We start from the raw sequence: 16,536 nt of genomic DNA on the forward strand, positions 1-16,536 counted from the left end.
GGAAACTGGTGGGATTTGGCACCTAAGCTGGAAAAGTATTTAAAAAAAACTCTTAAATATCTTTCTGAAAATTGGGTCTGATGTTGCTAATCAGTGTGAAGGGTGGGGGGATTTTTTTATTGTGATGTAATGGTGCCTTTGATCTTTGTTACTTTCTAGTAGATAAACTGAAGGAAGTTGAAGGAAAGCAACAGAAGTGACTTTGGGGTTGGAGGGATTGACGCAAGAAGAAGATAAAAGCTATATACTTGTGTAGTTTTTATAAAATAAGTAGGAGGGCAGGACTGCTATGGGCTTCTGAAGGGTACAAATGCCAAGGAATGGAGGGTGTGGAAGAAGGAAACTGAGTCTCTACTCTGCAAGTGCTTGTGCAGGCAGGTAGCTTCACACACAGTCTCATCCAAAAGGAGAATTTTCACAGAACCTTGTGAGTGTTACAGGGATGTGCTGGTAAAGGAACATAAACACTTTGTATGGCAGCAAGGAAGGTACCTGCTTTAGTACTTCAGTCAGGGTAAACCACTAAAAACTGCAGTTGTTTGCACCTCACATTAGCTGGCATCTATAAATGTCATCACATCACACAAAAGCTGCTTTTCATTTGTGCTGGCCTTCCCAGACAGGAAGAGCTTTGGGAAACTCCACTTTAGGCCTGGATAGCTCCTGTCTCAAACTTGGATTGTTAGTGCTTGGATCTCCACCTTGCCTTACAGCTGGCTGCCATGGTGACACAGTTTAAACTCACAGATCTCTTGTGGTATCTGAAACTTTTACCAGGAGGGAAAAGCAGGGTGACAACTGCTCCAAGGCACAGGTTCATAGGAGGAGGACACTAGGTAGGTAAAACAGTCTGTCTTGGGACTGCTCTTCTGAGATGTTAGGACATCACTTATTATACCCACTAGGACATAAATTACTACATGTGTGAGGATATAATCCAGTAAGATTTGGATATCCTGGGGAGTGCTTGATATCAAAGTTGTAAAACAGCTACTTGAAGATGATAAAGCATTAGCAGAGAATATTGAGTCTTAACTGCTGGAGGTGTTGGGGATGTTCCCGTGTCAAGTGCACTTTTTGTAGCCAATAGATTGGTAAACTAATTTGAGATAATTACTAAAAGAAAAAATAGGCCAAATAGATAAATGTTAATAAGTCACAGAGCTGGATGGCATTCAAGAGTCCTGAGGAGCTTGAATGTGAAACTGCAGAACTGCTGGCCAAGCTGTATAATTTATCACTACAGACAGCCGCTGTGCCAGAGGACTGGGGAGCTGCCAGTGTGATTCCCAGCTATAAAAAGGACTCTCGAGGGGATCCTGGGAACAACACAACAAAGAGTCATGCTACCAGGAATGGAAGGGATCTCTGAATATTTAGAGAAGAGTTAACTGTTGGGAAAGTCAGTGTGGCTTCTGAAAATGAAAATCCTGCTGCCCAATCCCATGAGGTTCTGTGAAGTGTCAATAAGAAATAGTTATAGTGGATATATGGTGTTTAGATTTTCAGAAAATGTCTGTCAACACCTTAAGCTCCTGTAAGTTTGGAGGAAAGGCTTTTTTATGGTTTGAAAGGCACATGGATAATAGGAAGTAAAAAATTTGGGACAATTTCACATCTTGTGATGGAGAGGGAAACATCACTGCAGCAGCAACCAAACAGGCCACCATCCTCATTGGGAAAGTGATGAACAACACCATTTGGCTTTGGTATAAATGCTCAGTGCACCCATATCTTGTGGGTGATGTGCAGTTCTGGCCTCCACATTTCTTGCAGAGCACGGTGGCATTGCAGCAAGGGCAAAGAAATGGGCTGCGTTCCAAGAAGAAGCTAAAATTGTTGAGACTATTCCATATGGGAAGAAGGGAAGGAGCGCAGGTTTAAATCACAAAGTCAGCAGGTAAAGCTAATATGAACCATCAGCTCTCATGCTTTTACAGCCAGGGAACTTTTGATTAAACACGATGGACTTTGATTTTAAAATAGGTGGGAGACCATACTAGTGCAGTGGAGAATTGGTGACTGTAGCCTCAGAACAGGTAGAATTTGGTGACAGGCTTACAGGCCTGTGCAGGGCAAATCCCACTTGCACTTTGCAAGACTCTTGCCTTTGCAAGAATCTTTGCATGACCCTTCCTTTCCCTAGGGCTTTCCTCTGCAGTTTTTCATAGGAAGCAATTATCCAGGTGGCTGGCATGTGTTCGACACTCCCTTGTGTGCACAATGAGATTTTTTTTTTTTTTAATAAGAAGTGACTTATTCCTCAGAGAAGTAATTTTTTTTTTTTAATGCTGCCTTCAGCAGGGTGTGCATGTGAACTTTATTTTAATTAAGGGTGAGGAATCTGTTTTACATAACTATATCCCAGATTCTCATGAGAGAGTGAAAACAGCCCTGAGGGATTGATGAGAAGGCCAGTGAAATTGGGTTGCCTCACTGATGGGAGGCCTGATTCCAGTCTCTGAGGTTTTCTGTACCTGTGAGACTTTCTCCAAGCTGGCTGACAGCCAGAGGAACTGAACCAATGCAGAGGCACTGCCTCCTCACAGCTTTATTTTGGGCCACTAATTTGTGGTTCTGGGCAGATACTGGGGTGGCTGTTGCAGCTCTGCCTGAGGTTGTTGTCCCTGTAGTGGGAGTGGCCAAATGGGATGTGAATCTGCTTCCAAGTCCTTTCAGCCATGTCCTGTTGCTGGCTCCGACAATTTCTGCCACTGTACCTGTTGCCAGGGTATTGTATTGCGACACTTGGTTTACCCATCTCCTTGGAACAGAGGTGCTGGTTATGATCAAAATGTGATCCCCATCAGCCAGCTGAGTTGCTAATTTAATAGCAGTACCAATGAGATTGGGTCAAGACAGTTCTCTGAATCTTTGAGAGAGAAAACAAATGGTGCTGGAAGTCACAAACAAATGCTCTTGGCTAAAATTTGTTCTAAGTTGTAAAATCTGAAATGGACAGGGCGCAGATGAGTAAAATGTTTCTGTATCATTAAGGAGGGAAAATCCAGGGTGTAAGTGTGGCCTTATGTTTATTTGTTTTCTTGTCAAGAAAAAAGAAGTGATAAAGGTGTTGAAACTCAGCCATTGCTGGAACTATACTGGAAACAGGGTATACAAATAAAAGAGGATCTCTTTCATTGTGCACAAAGAGAAATAAGAAAAACAAACCACAAACTCTGTAAAGAGTCTAATGAAGTTTATGTGTCAAACCTGGCATGTTGTTAGCACCTGCTGCTTGTTTGTGGTGACTGAAGCAAGCATCCCTTTAAGAAAGTGTCTTGTGCTGGAGATAGTTTTACTGTGCTGTTATCAGAACCTCAGAGTGGTTGACAGAGCTGAACTGCTGATAGACTGCACAGCTGAGACCTTCAGCTTGATTCCGGCTGAATCTTGGGGTAGCTGGCAATTTTTTCTGATTCCAAAAGCCTAGAGGGGTTTGGCATAATGCCACTGCATGAAGACAGTGTTGGTTTTATTCTCTTCCTGCTTCTGCCCCAAGAGCTGGCTCTAGAGAGTGTTGAGAAATTTGGCTTCTCTTTTCAGAATCTTACATGACTCAAAGGAAGGTTTTTATGCTCAGCTCTTAATGTTTCATTGAAGTGGCAGTTCATGCCATTGATCTGAAAAGTGTTTAGTTAAAATCGATGGGAGTTAACTGATGATGGTGGGGCTTTGCAGCCCCAGGTGGGCATCTGCCACCAGTCTCCTGGGGAAGGAGGAAACAGATGGACAAGGAGGTGGGGCAAAGATAAGCCTGTGGGAATAGATGTCCTTCAGCTGTTTAGCAGACCAACATAAATGAGTGCACTTTTGAGAGAAAGGAATGTGATGGTCATGTCACAGCTTGGATGTGCTTTGCTTTGGGGTGAGTTCTTAGGTTGGAGCATGTGCTTCAAGTGGAGGTCAACAGATTCAACCTTGTGTGAGGTGAGGGAAGTGGGGAACAAAGTCAGTGTCAGTCGTGTCACTCTGAGGGGATGTGCTGAAGGCTTTAAGCACCTCAGAGTGCAGAAGCTGTAGAGAAATGTCTGATGGTGAAATGTTTTTGCAGTGAAAGAGGCCTGACCATTTCCTTCATCTTAACAGAACATGAGGAAATGGCCTCAAGATGTGCCAGGGGAGGTTTAGATTAGATATTAGGATTTTTTTTTTTTACATAATAATATTGTAAATCATTGGAACAGACTGCTTAAGGAAGTGGTGGAGTGGAAGTGTTCAGAAAATGTGTGAATATGGCACTTGAGGACATGGCATAATGGTGAATGTGGTGGTGGTGGGTTGATAGTTGGCCTTGATGATTTTTAAAGGTTTTTTCCAACCTTAATGGCTTTATGGTTCTGTGACATGAAAATTCCATTCCTGGCATAGGTGGTTGGAACCAGAACACTATAAGCTGTTCCAGGAGCAGTGATTTAAATCTCTGCTTTATGCAACTTGTGCCCTATGGGGAATAGGATAAAGTGTTGTAATCGCTTGGTAATTTAAACCAGGAGCAAATCTGTGAGGCTCATTCAGGTGGAAAGGCAAAAGAGTGAGCAGTGCCAACGTCTGATTGGGAAAGTTGCACAGAGGATGAATAAGGATGGCAGAGTGCTGCCAGTTCCTCCTGCTCTCTGAGCTGTTTCCATTCTGAGTGTGGTACCAGCCCCAGCAGCTCTGCCTGGCAGCCTGTTCCAGCAGCAGATCCCCACTCCATGCCTTGCTCCAGAGCCGCTTGCAAAATTAGCAGAGAGTTGGAGGGTTGCAGGTGCAGAACCAGAACAAGACAGAAGCCTGGAAGATGTTTCTTCTCTGCTGTAAACTCGTGTGACCTTTCTCAAGTCACTTCAGCTATGTCCTCAGTTTATAGAGGGGTAGTGGAGCTACAGTGCACTTTCAGGTATTCCATGTTACCTGGCAGAAGTTGTTCTTTCACCCACATCAGTAATATTTTATCACTGAGTAGTGTTTTATGCATGATTTTCTGTGCAGTGCTTAACATTTAGAAAATGGTCCTGAAATTTTATGAGCCTCTTGTATAGGCAGAGCTGGCCAAGGGGGTGGGGGAAGGAGGAGTTGTATGCTTTTCTGGAGAAACTCTTGTGCATTTTCTCTTCCAAAATAGTTTCAGGCTATTTATTTATATCAAACCTTCATTAATTCATTGCATAGTGAAACAGCAGATAGAAGGTTCTTTTGGAAAGCTGTACAGATTAGAAGATGCTTCAGTATACAAGCCATAAGCAAGGAAATAAGAACACCCTAAGGAATAATATGAAGTGTGGTGCTTTCTGGGCCTGTTACACAGCTGCAAAGCAATGGGTGAAGTCAGAATTTGCCCACACAGCTCTCCTAAGCCTCAGTACTTTGAGTTTTACTTTGCTTGCTTTGGCTTCTGAGACAGCTGGTGTCTGGAGCTGAGGCACTCCAGTACTTTGCTTGGTGTCCCCAAAAGACCTGCAAACTTAGCCAAGCTTTTGGGCTTGAAAGAGCTGAGGTGCGTAGCTTGAATTGCAACTGGGTGCCTCTAGTTCTGGGAGGCTGCAATGACTGCGACCTTTTGAAATCTTGTTCAAACTGTTTTTGTTGCACTCAGACAGGAATGTTATGTTCTTTGTTCCATGTCCTAAAAGGCAAACTTTTCTGTATAGGCCGCTTGTGGCTTTTAGAGTTTGATATATATGGGTCAGGGGAGGAAGCAGGCATAGACTGTTGGATATTTTCAAGCTGCTAAAAAAGTCCTTCTGAGTGCATGAAGTGGGTTTTAAGATCCCAGCTGAGTTTTTGTAAATAACCTCTGTCTTGATTAGGAAAAAAATAAGACCCCAAATGCGGATTACTTCCAATTTGTGTGCACACAAGTGAGTGGGCTGACTCTTCTCTGAGACAGACCTGTGTGGTAAAGGGTTACATCTTTAATTCTGAGCCCCTTCTCCTGGAAGGAAGCATGCAAAATCTCAGCTACCATTACTGAAGCGTCATTGTTTTCCAAGCAGAATAAAAAATATGCATTCAGTAGTTAAAATGTGGCGAAAGTTTGCATTGCTGTTTGGAAGGGCTCTTCTTGATGCCTGTACACCTTTAGGAACATGTCTTCACAGAATCACAGACTGGCTGAGGTGGGAAGGGAGCTCCAGAGGTCATCTGGCCCAACCTGCTGTAATCAAGCAAGGCCACCTGCAGCCACTTACCCAGGACTGTGCCCAGACAGCATTTGAATATCTCCAAGGATAGAGAGTCCACCACCTTTCTGGCCAGCCTGTGTCAGTGCTTGGTCACCTTCACAGTGAAAAAGTGTTTCCTGATGTTTGGAGGGGCCCTCTGTGTTTCAGCTTGTGCCCATGACCTCTGGCCCTGGGCACCACTGACAAGTCTGTGGGCCCTTCTGCCAGTTGCCATGATTAATTGAAAATTACTGAGCCTGGCCTTGCAATGGCATGTCAGCTCCCTCAGCATTCCTGGATGCATCCTGTTAGGGCCTGAGTACTTATTTTGAGTCTCTATCTGTAGATGTGAACAGAAACCTCTAGAGAAGGGCTAAGGCTTGGGAATCAAGCTGCTCTTTGGTCCTCTTTTCTTCTTTCTCTCTCTCTCCATTGCTTGCTGACCTCTGTTGTCAGCTACTGCTAGAGGCTCTTTGCTTGCAGGACAAAGCTATTGTGGGTTTGGCTTTAGATTTAAAGCCTACAGGTAATGTGGCTTTAAAGCCAGGACACCTCTTTTGCAAAGGTTCTCCTGCTGTGTGGAGCTGCTTCTGAGGTGGTGTGTCATATACATACAGAGACACTGTCTCCTGTGCAGGATTTGCTGTTTATTCCTGGCTGAGGAAGGGAGTCTGTCACAAGGACTGGCTGTGCAACTTCAGCTCAAACTGCCTTAACTCACACTATTTACTTTGGAAATTACAGTTTCAATTGCTGCTGATAACCCAGCTGATTGTTATGTTTTACATTTAGCACAGTTTTTTTAGTTCTTTCCTTAATTACTTATGTAAATAATTTTAGAAGACTTAGCATTAATTTTGGAGAAGCTGGCGTATGGGGCTGTGAGGCTAGCAGCAGGTGCTGTAAGTAATCACCCTTCTAAATTAGGCAACACTTTCTGAGGCAGTAGGTTAATTTCTGGGTAAGCAGCCTGCATACAGATTCTTGGAATCAGCTGGATCTTGACCTAGCAAGTGACTCAAGGCTTTGTGTTGGTTTAAATGCTTGAGTTATCTCCCTGAAGCCTTTCAATGTTAGAGGAAACTGAGGCTGTGCTTGAATGTCTGTGAAATTGTGTTATCACATTGACATCTTTGTCACCTGGTTTTGTGTTTGTCTTTGTAGCTCAGTCTTCACTGCCATTGGAGCTGCATTTGGAGCATGGGCAGTGTCATGGCTTAATCAGGTCAAGCTGCCTGGAGCCAGGGTATCTATCATAGAATGGTTTGGGTGTATGAGACCTCAAAGATCATCTCATTCCAACCTCCTGCCATGGTTAGGGAAACCTTTCACTAGACCAGGTTGTTCAAAGCCCCATCCAACCTGGCATTGAACACTTCCAGGGATGGGGCATCCATAGCTTCTCTGGGCAACCTGTGACAGTGTCTCACCACTCTCGTGGATAATTTCTTCCAAATATCAAATCTAAACCTGCCTTCTCTCAGTTTGAAACCTTCTCCTCTTGTCTTATCACTACTTGCCCTTGTAAACAGTTCCCTTCCAGATTTCTTGTAGACAATATTTGGGCACTGAAAGACCCCTGTGTTCATGAGTGGCTCATGCTTATGCTGAAGTCTGTGCTGCTGTGGGCTTCTCACTAGTACAAGAGCAAGCAAAGTAGTGCTTGAGAGCTTTGTGCTGTTTCTTTCTCCACCTTTGCATCTGCAAGTTGATTTCCACAAAAATATTTCCTCTAATATCTCTAGTGGAGCTCTCATGGGATCTGTAAGCAGTAACTGTTCACCAGATTGTGCTCAAGTGCTGCCTGTCACTTTTACATTGTCACAGCTCTGGCCAGCATTGTTCTTGCTCAGAGCCTGGAGATTGTCTGCTGAAATGTGACCCACTTTGCAAAACCACTCTTGAGTCTGTGAGGCTGATGGGGCCAGTTGGTGTTTGTGACTTGAAAACTTAAATGATTTTTTCATAGGCTCTGCAGAGCTCTGAGGAAACTGGTAAAATCTTAATTTCTGGTTCTTCACAGAGTATGATTTTGGAGCATTTTGTCTAACTTGTGGAGTAGGAAGGTGCAGTTTCTACAAGCTCAAGCTCTGTTTAAAATCTATCATCCTGTGTGGAGATTGTGCCAAAAAGTAATGTGAAAGGTGGAATTTCTACTTACATGAAATCCCATGTAAAGTGGAATAGAGCAGGAAAAATGCCCTTCTCCAAGGACTCAAGAAAGGAGAGGACTTCAGAGAGCTGGAGAGAAAAAATAGATTTTTGTTGCCTCTATATGACTATAAGCTGGGACTTGCCCCATCTCTGGCTTAGAGTTGGTGCTTCCTGTGCCTTTGGACGTTCAACCTAATATCAAACTGGAGCTTGAAATCATATACCTGCTAAAAAGGTCTGAAGCCTCTTGCTACACTCTTTAGCTTGATTTTTTTTTTTTTTGCTATGGTCAATCATTTTTAGATCAAAATGCTCCAAGAATTGAAAGTCAGTGTTGGGATATAGCCCTTTCATGTTAAAAAAATTAATCATTCAAATGACAGGCTCCTGAGGGTAGAGCACATTTCTTGTGAACAGCATTACAGAATGACATGACTTTTGTAAATTTTTAGAGGTCTGTAATCTCTTCTCACTTTCTAGATTAAAACTTTACTCACTTCTTTGCTCTGAAATGTTGAAGAGGAACAGTTCACATGTGCAGAGTCTAACAAACAATATTGTACTTCTCTATAATGGAAACTAGACGTAAAAGCAACTTGTTTTTTTGATAGCTCAGCTTTGCTTGAAAACCTGAATTCTCATGTAGTTCTGAAGGCAAACAGTCCTCTTTAGATGATATTCTGTGGAAATTGGGACTGAAATATTTTAAAAAAGAAATGGTGAAGGTAAAGTCATACACACTGACTCTCCAGTCTTTATGGATCTTCTGATAGTGGTTGCCTTGTGGGTTTCACAGATGATCCAAATGCATATTGATTCATTCAGATGATCTCAGTGTATTCTCTAGGATGCTGTGAGGTGTCAATAAGCATGGAAATGGAGAGGTGACATGGGCAAGAGCTGGATGGACAATGAGTTGGTGATGGGAGCATAGAAACATGCTGATCTTGGACAGCCTTTTCAAAAGGGGTCAGAATTTGAACTCTCCTAAATTCTGTGGGGCAGAAGGCAAGGAAATATTTTTTTCCCAGATGAGTTAGGTCGGTATAGGCCACAAGAATTGAAGGCATCAGGTAAAGAAGTGACCAGATGCTCAACAGGTGTCTTGAAAGTTGGCTTTTTGAGTGGACTTCTGAAGAGAAAACAGAGGACCAAAATTCTCTGTCCAGATGTGTAGATTTTAATAGGTTAAAGAAGTAATTTAAGAATATTGCTTTGTACCTTTCTCAACTCAGTTTAGGGCAAATATTTTTTCCAGGCGGCATGAAGAATTTGTAATGCTTTCTGTTATCAAAAGCAGAACTTGAAAGAATCCTGCACCATACCAAAGGTATGAATGCTGTATTAGGGAATTTGGATGTATTAATAAAAACAACATATTACTCTACCACTCTCTCCTCTGAAATTAAACGTGTCAAGCAAATTGCTGAAACAGTAGACGGAAACTTGGCAATTACGTTTGTGTGGCAATTTGATTCTGTTCCCCTAAAATACCTCTGGAGAGCATCCAACTGTAGCTCTGCTCTGATCCCAAGACTACCCTACAGATGCCCTGAACTCAGACACGTAAGCAGCAAGCTCTGGCGGCCTGATCTGTGTAGTTGCTAGAAAGCTTCAAAATCTGGTTTGGTCTCAGAGGGCTTTCCATTTGGGAAAGGAAATGATACCATTCCAATTTTAACTCTGGAAGAGGAAGGGAAAATATAAAAGCTTCAGAGAAGCAAGTTTTTGTCTAGACTGTGAAGCCAGCTGGATATCTTGTTCTGTCTTGTCAAGCTGCTTTCTTGTTTGGGGCTGTGTCTGAGTGGTTGACAAGTGCATTAACTCTGAAAATAAACCCACTTTTGGTGTGGCAAGTGAACCCTGGTCTTCCATGACCATCTCCTGCCACAGTTGTTTCAGCAGCGTCTTACTGACCCATAAAAATGCGCAGTCTTCTCTCCTTGTCTTTTCACAGTCATAATTTGAAAACCTTTTCTCTGTTTTTGCCTTAAAAACGACTTTTGAAGTGGAAGGTCCCTTTTGTTTCACTGACTATAAAGTGTGCATGATAATTACAGGACAATTGCTGTGTTAGCTGAGATACTGCAGGGTTTCTTTAGGACAAAACCCTGCTCTAAGCAGGAGCACTTCAACTTCTCTCACTCAAACCCCAGGGGCCAGGGACAAGGAATTTCCTCAGTTTTGTGCTCAGCAGTGCCAGTGGTATCTGTGTAGATACAATTTATTGCACTGTAAGTAACAGTTTAATGGCCTTGCATGTGATAAATGCTGTTTTGTGCTGGTGTGTGGTTTTCAATAGTATGTCAGAGAATTACTTATGCCTTTTAATCTGCATCATTCAAGAAAGCAATATTTTAAAAATGTGATTATGATATCAAGGGTTTGTGAAGTGAAGGGCAAAGAGGCTTTTGCTGGTCCAAAGATTTCCTGTCTAGAGAATGCGAGTCATAAGCATGACAACTATGGGATTTTTTTTTTTTTTTTTTTTTTTTTGCTATTTGGTTTGGCTTTTTTTTTTTTTTTTTTCTCCTTTGAGTCAGGCTTCTTTCCTTCTCCTGCATTTGGATCTTCTTAAAAATGACTAGTTTCAGAGAAAAATGAAAGCATACCAAATAACCTGTGGAAGTCTTCCGTCATTTGCTAACTAATTGCTGCTTTTAGAGCGAACCTGTCTTGTTTCTTTAGCGGTGTGTCTACTTAGCTGTGCTCTTGCTCCAAAATGAATCATGTTTCAGTCTCTGAAAGCCCCATTGTCCTTGACTGTCTTTTAAACCATATTTTTTATCATTTGTTTGGGTTATTTTCTGTTGGTTGCTGTCAGGGAGATGCTGTGATAGCTGAAGAGGCTGCTCCTCTTGCCTATTGTATCCCAGTTGCTGCATTGGTTATTTACAAGGATATGACCTGACTTGTAGCATAGGTGTTGACCCTGTCTTGCGCAAACCCCTGCTGTCTCCAAGGATCCAAATAAAGGATCTTTTTAAGAATTAGATGCTACAGACCCTATGCTGTTGTCTGTAAAACCAGGGGCTTCAGTTTGGGCAGGACCCAGGTCCTCCATTCAGAGCAGCAGTACTGCACAGAGTCTTTGGCCCCTGGAATACTTGAGTTCATTGCTGCTCAGCTCCCCACAGGATCAAGGCTAGACTGGGTTGAACAGGGCTCATAGACGTGTTTTACTCAGAAGAAACACTCAGCTCTGGCACATACTTACCTGATCAATATTTGCTTAGTGAAGAGTGGGACAGGGATGAGAAAGTTCATCAGCCAGAGGTAAACTGGTTTCCTGAGCATCAATACCATTAGATTTGGGTTCAAAGGCAGAAACTGGCCTCTCAGTGCCTTCAGTGCCTCCTGGCTGTAAACCCATCCATTTTGTGCCAGGTCGTGTTGGGGATGGCAGTAGTTATTTTAGGGCAGTTCTGAAGGTATTGTGTGGGAAAAGATATAGGGATTTGGGTGCTGGAAGAAAGTTCTAAAAAGCCTCAGAAGGTGGGGGTATTATTGCACAAGTTAAATGATATCCTTGGATGCAAATGCCTTGTGGTTTGGGGTGGTGGGTTTTTTTTTTGGTTTTTTTTTTTTTTTTTTTTTTTTTTTTTTTTTTTTTTCCCTTCTTTAAAAGTGTGGTTTGTTTAGCATTGAGTAGCTATCAGAGAGGTGTTTTTAGCCACTGTGCCTTTAAAATCAGCGTGCTAAACCCCCTTGGAGTTGTGAGAATATGTGCATATGCAGATTGGTGTTGGTTGAATTCAATTGTTACAAAACACACCCTTGGAAATCTCCTCTGGGATGGTGTTGGCATGTCCCTTACATTCTGCCAGTTTTCAGAAGCTGTCAGGTAGTACTGTGTGGGAAGTGTTACAGGGATAAATCCTGAAATCCTAATTTGGGCTAAACTCCTACTGTTTTCAGTGGGTGGCTTGCTGGCATTAAGGCCAACACCCCTCAGCTATTACAGATGACCTTTCTGTCCTTTAAAAGTCAAGGAGACCGAGACTTGATGCCTCTGTCTTGGTACTAGAGATCAAACTGCAGGATTGCAGCCCTTAAAGTTTGTAGATGTGCTGAGATTCGTGAACAAGAAGTTGGTTAACCAAAAACATTTCCAGTAACTCTTCTTGAGATTCTCAGTAGTGTTGGTGCAATGCCAGAGATCTGGAAACAGAAATTAGCTGGTGATTTAGAGCAGTACATGAAGAAGGCACTCATTCTGTAGGGGAAACACTGATGTTCTGAAAACTCTTCTTTACATAAATGGAGAGCTATAACCCCAGCTATTTTAAATTGAAAACTTTTAAATTTTTCAAAACACCAGCACAAATTTATTGAAATTCTGTTTGCTCAGGTAACTGATTTTTTCTTTTTAGGGGAATGTTTCTATGAAATGCCTGCAACTTTTGTCAGTATATTGCTTTCCAGAAAAATTGAATTAAATGTATTTTAGAAGGCAATAGTTTGAAAGTAGGTACCTGAAGTTCCTGACTATCACCAAGGAATTGAGATAATTCGTTGCTCTGGTTTTGTCTCTCTGTGCAAGAAAGAGGGAAGATGTTGTGATTGTGTTGGCAACACTTAAGAAAATCAAACAATATCTCAACATTAAGAAAAGAAAAAGGCCCAAATTCCTTCAGAAAATGTTGCTGCGCCAACCTTGTCTGGCAGAAGGTCTTCCCAGCTGAAAAGCTTCTTTCCTGCACCTCAGTGGAGCATCACCATTAAAGTCTGACTGAAGCCAACTTGGTGTCAGCCTCAAATGTTATGTAAGGGCACCCCAAGGACTTGCTCAGTTGCAGCTGAGGCTCTGAAGCCCACTCTGTATTGTTTTTCTTGTCCATTTCCCTTTAGGTGGTCACTGCCTATTCATATTTGAAGCTCAGGAGGGCTCTTCTATCCCTTCACTGGGACTCCAAGGGTGAAGAAGGGTTTTCAAATCCTTCCATGCCCCCCTTGAGCTCTGTGTTCCCCATCAGGATTGCATACACAAGCTCTCTTTTTCTTTTTCTCCCTTTTTTTTTCTTCTTACGGAGAATATGTTTCTTGTGCTTAGTGAAGTTGCAAAAGCACCTGGAAGGGATTCTTCTCATGCTGTGTGCTCTTTAACCATCTGAATTGCCTTTCCTTTAAAGAGGTAGTTGACTGATAGGAGGTGGATAGGAAGGACTTTGGCTTTCTCCTCCTCTCATTCCTCCAAGATCACAATTGAGGTCTTCAAGAACTGGGACAAGAGCTGGCATCTCCCAAGTGCTGGGACTGTGCTCCACACACACAAATTTGTAATGAGGGTGTTATGGTACTGATCCCAACTGTTCTGCTGATTTTCTGCTCGAGGTTGTCACAACCACTTTTAATTTGTCTCCATCACTAAACTGGGGCTTTGGATACTGAGGAGTAAAAATATGCTTCAGACAAGTAGTTTGAATGATGTTGTGTATCTCCTTTAAAGCCTCCCTATCAGTTCGTGTGGCTTAGAATTGCAGGTTGGCAGGAAGCTCTGTGTGGATAGTGTAGTCTAATTCTCCACCTAATGTGATGGCAACTGAACCAGTCTGCTCATTGGCATGTCCAGTGGGGTTTTGAGCATGCCCAAGGATGGAAATTCCCATTACTTTCCTGAACAATCTTTGGTTTTCTGGGTTCTGTGGTTTTGTGTCCATCTCCCCTTATCCCCACCCAGAAAAAAAGTGTGTTTTTGTTGTAGGGTTTGTTCTTACATTTAAATAGAATTTCCTGTATTTCAGTTTGTGCCCATTGGCTTTTGTCCTGTTGCTGGATACCACCAAGACGATCCTGGTTTCAACTTCTTTACACATCCATCAGGTATTTATGTACACTGATAAGACCCCTCTGAACTTTTTCCTCTGCAGGCTGAAGAGTCCCAGCTCCTTCAGCCTTTCCTTCTCTGCTAGATATGCTAGATACTCCAGTCCCTTAATTATCTTTGTGGACCTTTGCTAGACTCTCAGCAGTATGTCCACATCTCTGGAGTACTGGAGAGGGAAGCACTTGTCCCAGCACTCCAGATTTATCTCACTTGCCCTGAGCAGAGGGGAAAGATTGCCTCCCTTGACCTACTGGATTTTTTTTTTTCCTAATGCAGCCTACAAGCTGTTCACCTTGTTTGCTACAAAGGTGCTTTGGAGGCTCATGGTCAACTTGATGTCCACCAGAAATCTCAGGCCTTTCTCTGCTTTTTCTGCTGCCTTTCTCTGCTTTTTCTGTCTCCTTTCTGCTTGTTGGCTCCCAGTCTGTGCTCCTGAACAGCAGGGCTTTGCATTTTCCCTTGTTGAACTGCAAAGGTTGATGTTGGCCAATTTCTGCAGCCTGTCCACTTCCGAGTGGCAGCACACTTACCTGGTCTGTTAGCCACCACTTCCAATGATGTATCATCCTCAAACTCCTGGAGAGTGGACTCTCTGCTGTCACCCATAATCTTTCCTTTAGAAAGAATTTGGAGACCTGGGTGAAGTGTTTAATGAATCAAATCTCTCAACAGTTCATGAAAGTACATTGCTGTTCACTTGGGAAAGTCAGAGATGAGGCAGCTTCACTAGCACTAACAGAACATTAAATCCTGTGCCTTGTAAAAAAGGACTTCATTATTATTATTTAGGACTTTAATTCCTTGAATCTCTGGTACTTCATGCAATACGAGCTCATGCCCTTTGCTAACACCATAGCAACCTGCTATAAATGTCACTATATTATGTGGCTTGTTGGCCAAGGGCTGGACAAGAAATGCTTTCTAGGGCAGGAAATCCATGGGCTCAGTAAAAAAAGTGATGTAGAATAGGGGGAAAATCCTATTGTTATTTTATAGTGTTGCAAAATGATTTTTCTTTTTCTCTCCAAAACTGTGCCCTAGAGGAAATAGAGGCATCAACTGAAATTCTCTCAATGCTTTATTTACATCCCCCTCCCCCAAAAGCTAAGTCCTAGGCACAGTCTAAACCTCTGGGCTAACAGATGGTGTTGAGAGGGGGAGGGAGGGGGAACAATTTGCATCTAAATAGCTGAAATAAAAAAGGGTCATGTCCCACAGACCAGCCCCACTCACCTGCTGTTTAAATCCCCCTGAGAAACAGGCAAACTCAGCTTAGTTTTTTTAACGTCTGCGTCAGCTGTACTTGCTCTCTGGAGCTCTCTGCCCTAAAAAAAGCTGCAATCCTGTGCATCTTGCTGTATGGACTCTGTTCTGCCCCCAAAACGACCAACTTTTAAGGCTTTAGTTCTTTGAATGGAGTTGACAGCTGTGTCACTTCTGTTCAGCCCTCCCACCAGTGACTGCTGCTGTTGGTTATCGTAATTAGCACAAGTATTAATGATACAGAAAAGGTTGAGAGCAAACATTACCTCTCCTGTCAGCTTGCTACTCTCATGGCTGCCTGATTCTGCCTTCAGAGGTGCTCTTGCCATATGGTCCTGTGGACTCATGATGCAATATTCCGTGCTGGGTTTGTGTGTGTAGGTGGGAAGGGCTTTGGCTCTAGTGACCACCAGGCTGCAGCCCAGTGGTGATCCTGATCCTGCAGGACTGTGGCATGGTGTTGGATGCCTGTGCTTAATCCTGCAGGCATGCAAGGCCAAGTTGCTCTGGATTCCTGACTGTGTCCTGTAAGAATTTCTCAGGTCTAAGACCTTGCTCCTTTGAAATGATTTTGTGAGGGTCATTTGCCCACCGCTGTTACACATTCATGGAGACTACTCTGGGTCTGCCCTCCTGTCCTGGCAGCAAGAAATGTGCTTTTGTCTCTTCAGGCAGACTTTTTCAAAGTTTAAGGTGTGGAAATCCTGTAATAAGAAAAAACTTCCCAGATATTCATGATCATGTACACATTCATCACCTTGAAACCATCCTACCTTATTTCCCAATGATATTTGGAGAGGCAAGAGGGCTCCACAATGAAGTTTAGTCTTAAAGCAAAACCTGGTTCTACCCATCAGTTCCTTGGACTTCAACACTCAAATGCTAAAAATAATTTGTGTGGCAGTAGTCCAGGTGGTTCAGGAACTTTATTACTTTTGCCTGTTGACAACATCTTCTCTAATTCCCAAGAAGCCAGAGGCACTGGAAGGTTGAGTTTGGCAGACTGGAAAACTCATCAGGATAAGGAGTGGCAAAGATGATGTCTGGGGATCCACCAGTGTCTTCTGTGTGTTGCCCTGGTAGAATAAAATGTCTGCAAAGGTGGATTTCTATTTCTGGAATTGCAAACCTTGAATCTCTTCTTTC

General features: G+C 42.8%; 1 protein-coding gene across 7 annotated transcripts in view; it reads left to right on the forward strand.

The window, feature by feature from the left end:
* The window catches only part of PAK1 (p21 (RAC1) activated kinase 1), a 75,418-nt gene that overhangs the window by 11,960 nt on the left and 46,922 nt on the right, over positions 1-16,536 (forward strand). For 4 of the 7 annotated variants that reach the window (XM_083884846.1, XM_083884845.1, XM_083884848.1 and 1 more), the window contains exon 2: positions 14,045-14,123. The exons of the other annotated variants lie outside the window; for them this stretch is intronic. The gene's annotated coding sequence lies outside the window, so the exon portion shown is untranslated. The remainder of the gene's footprint in view (positions 1-14,044; positions 14,124-16,536) is intronic. 7 annotated transcript variants of the gene reach the window in all.

Source organism: Zosterops lateralis (assembly GCF_965231275.1).
Source record: "Zosterops lateralis genome assembly, chromosome: 2".
Lineage (NCBI taxonomy): Eukaryota > Metazoa > Chordata > Aves > Passeriformes > Zosteropidae > Zosterops > Zosterops lateralis.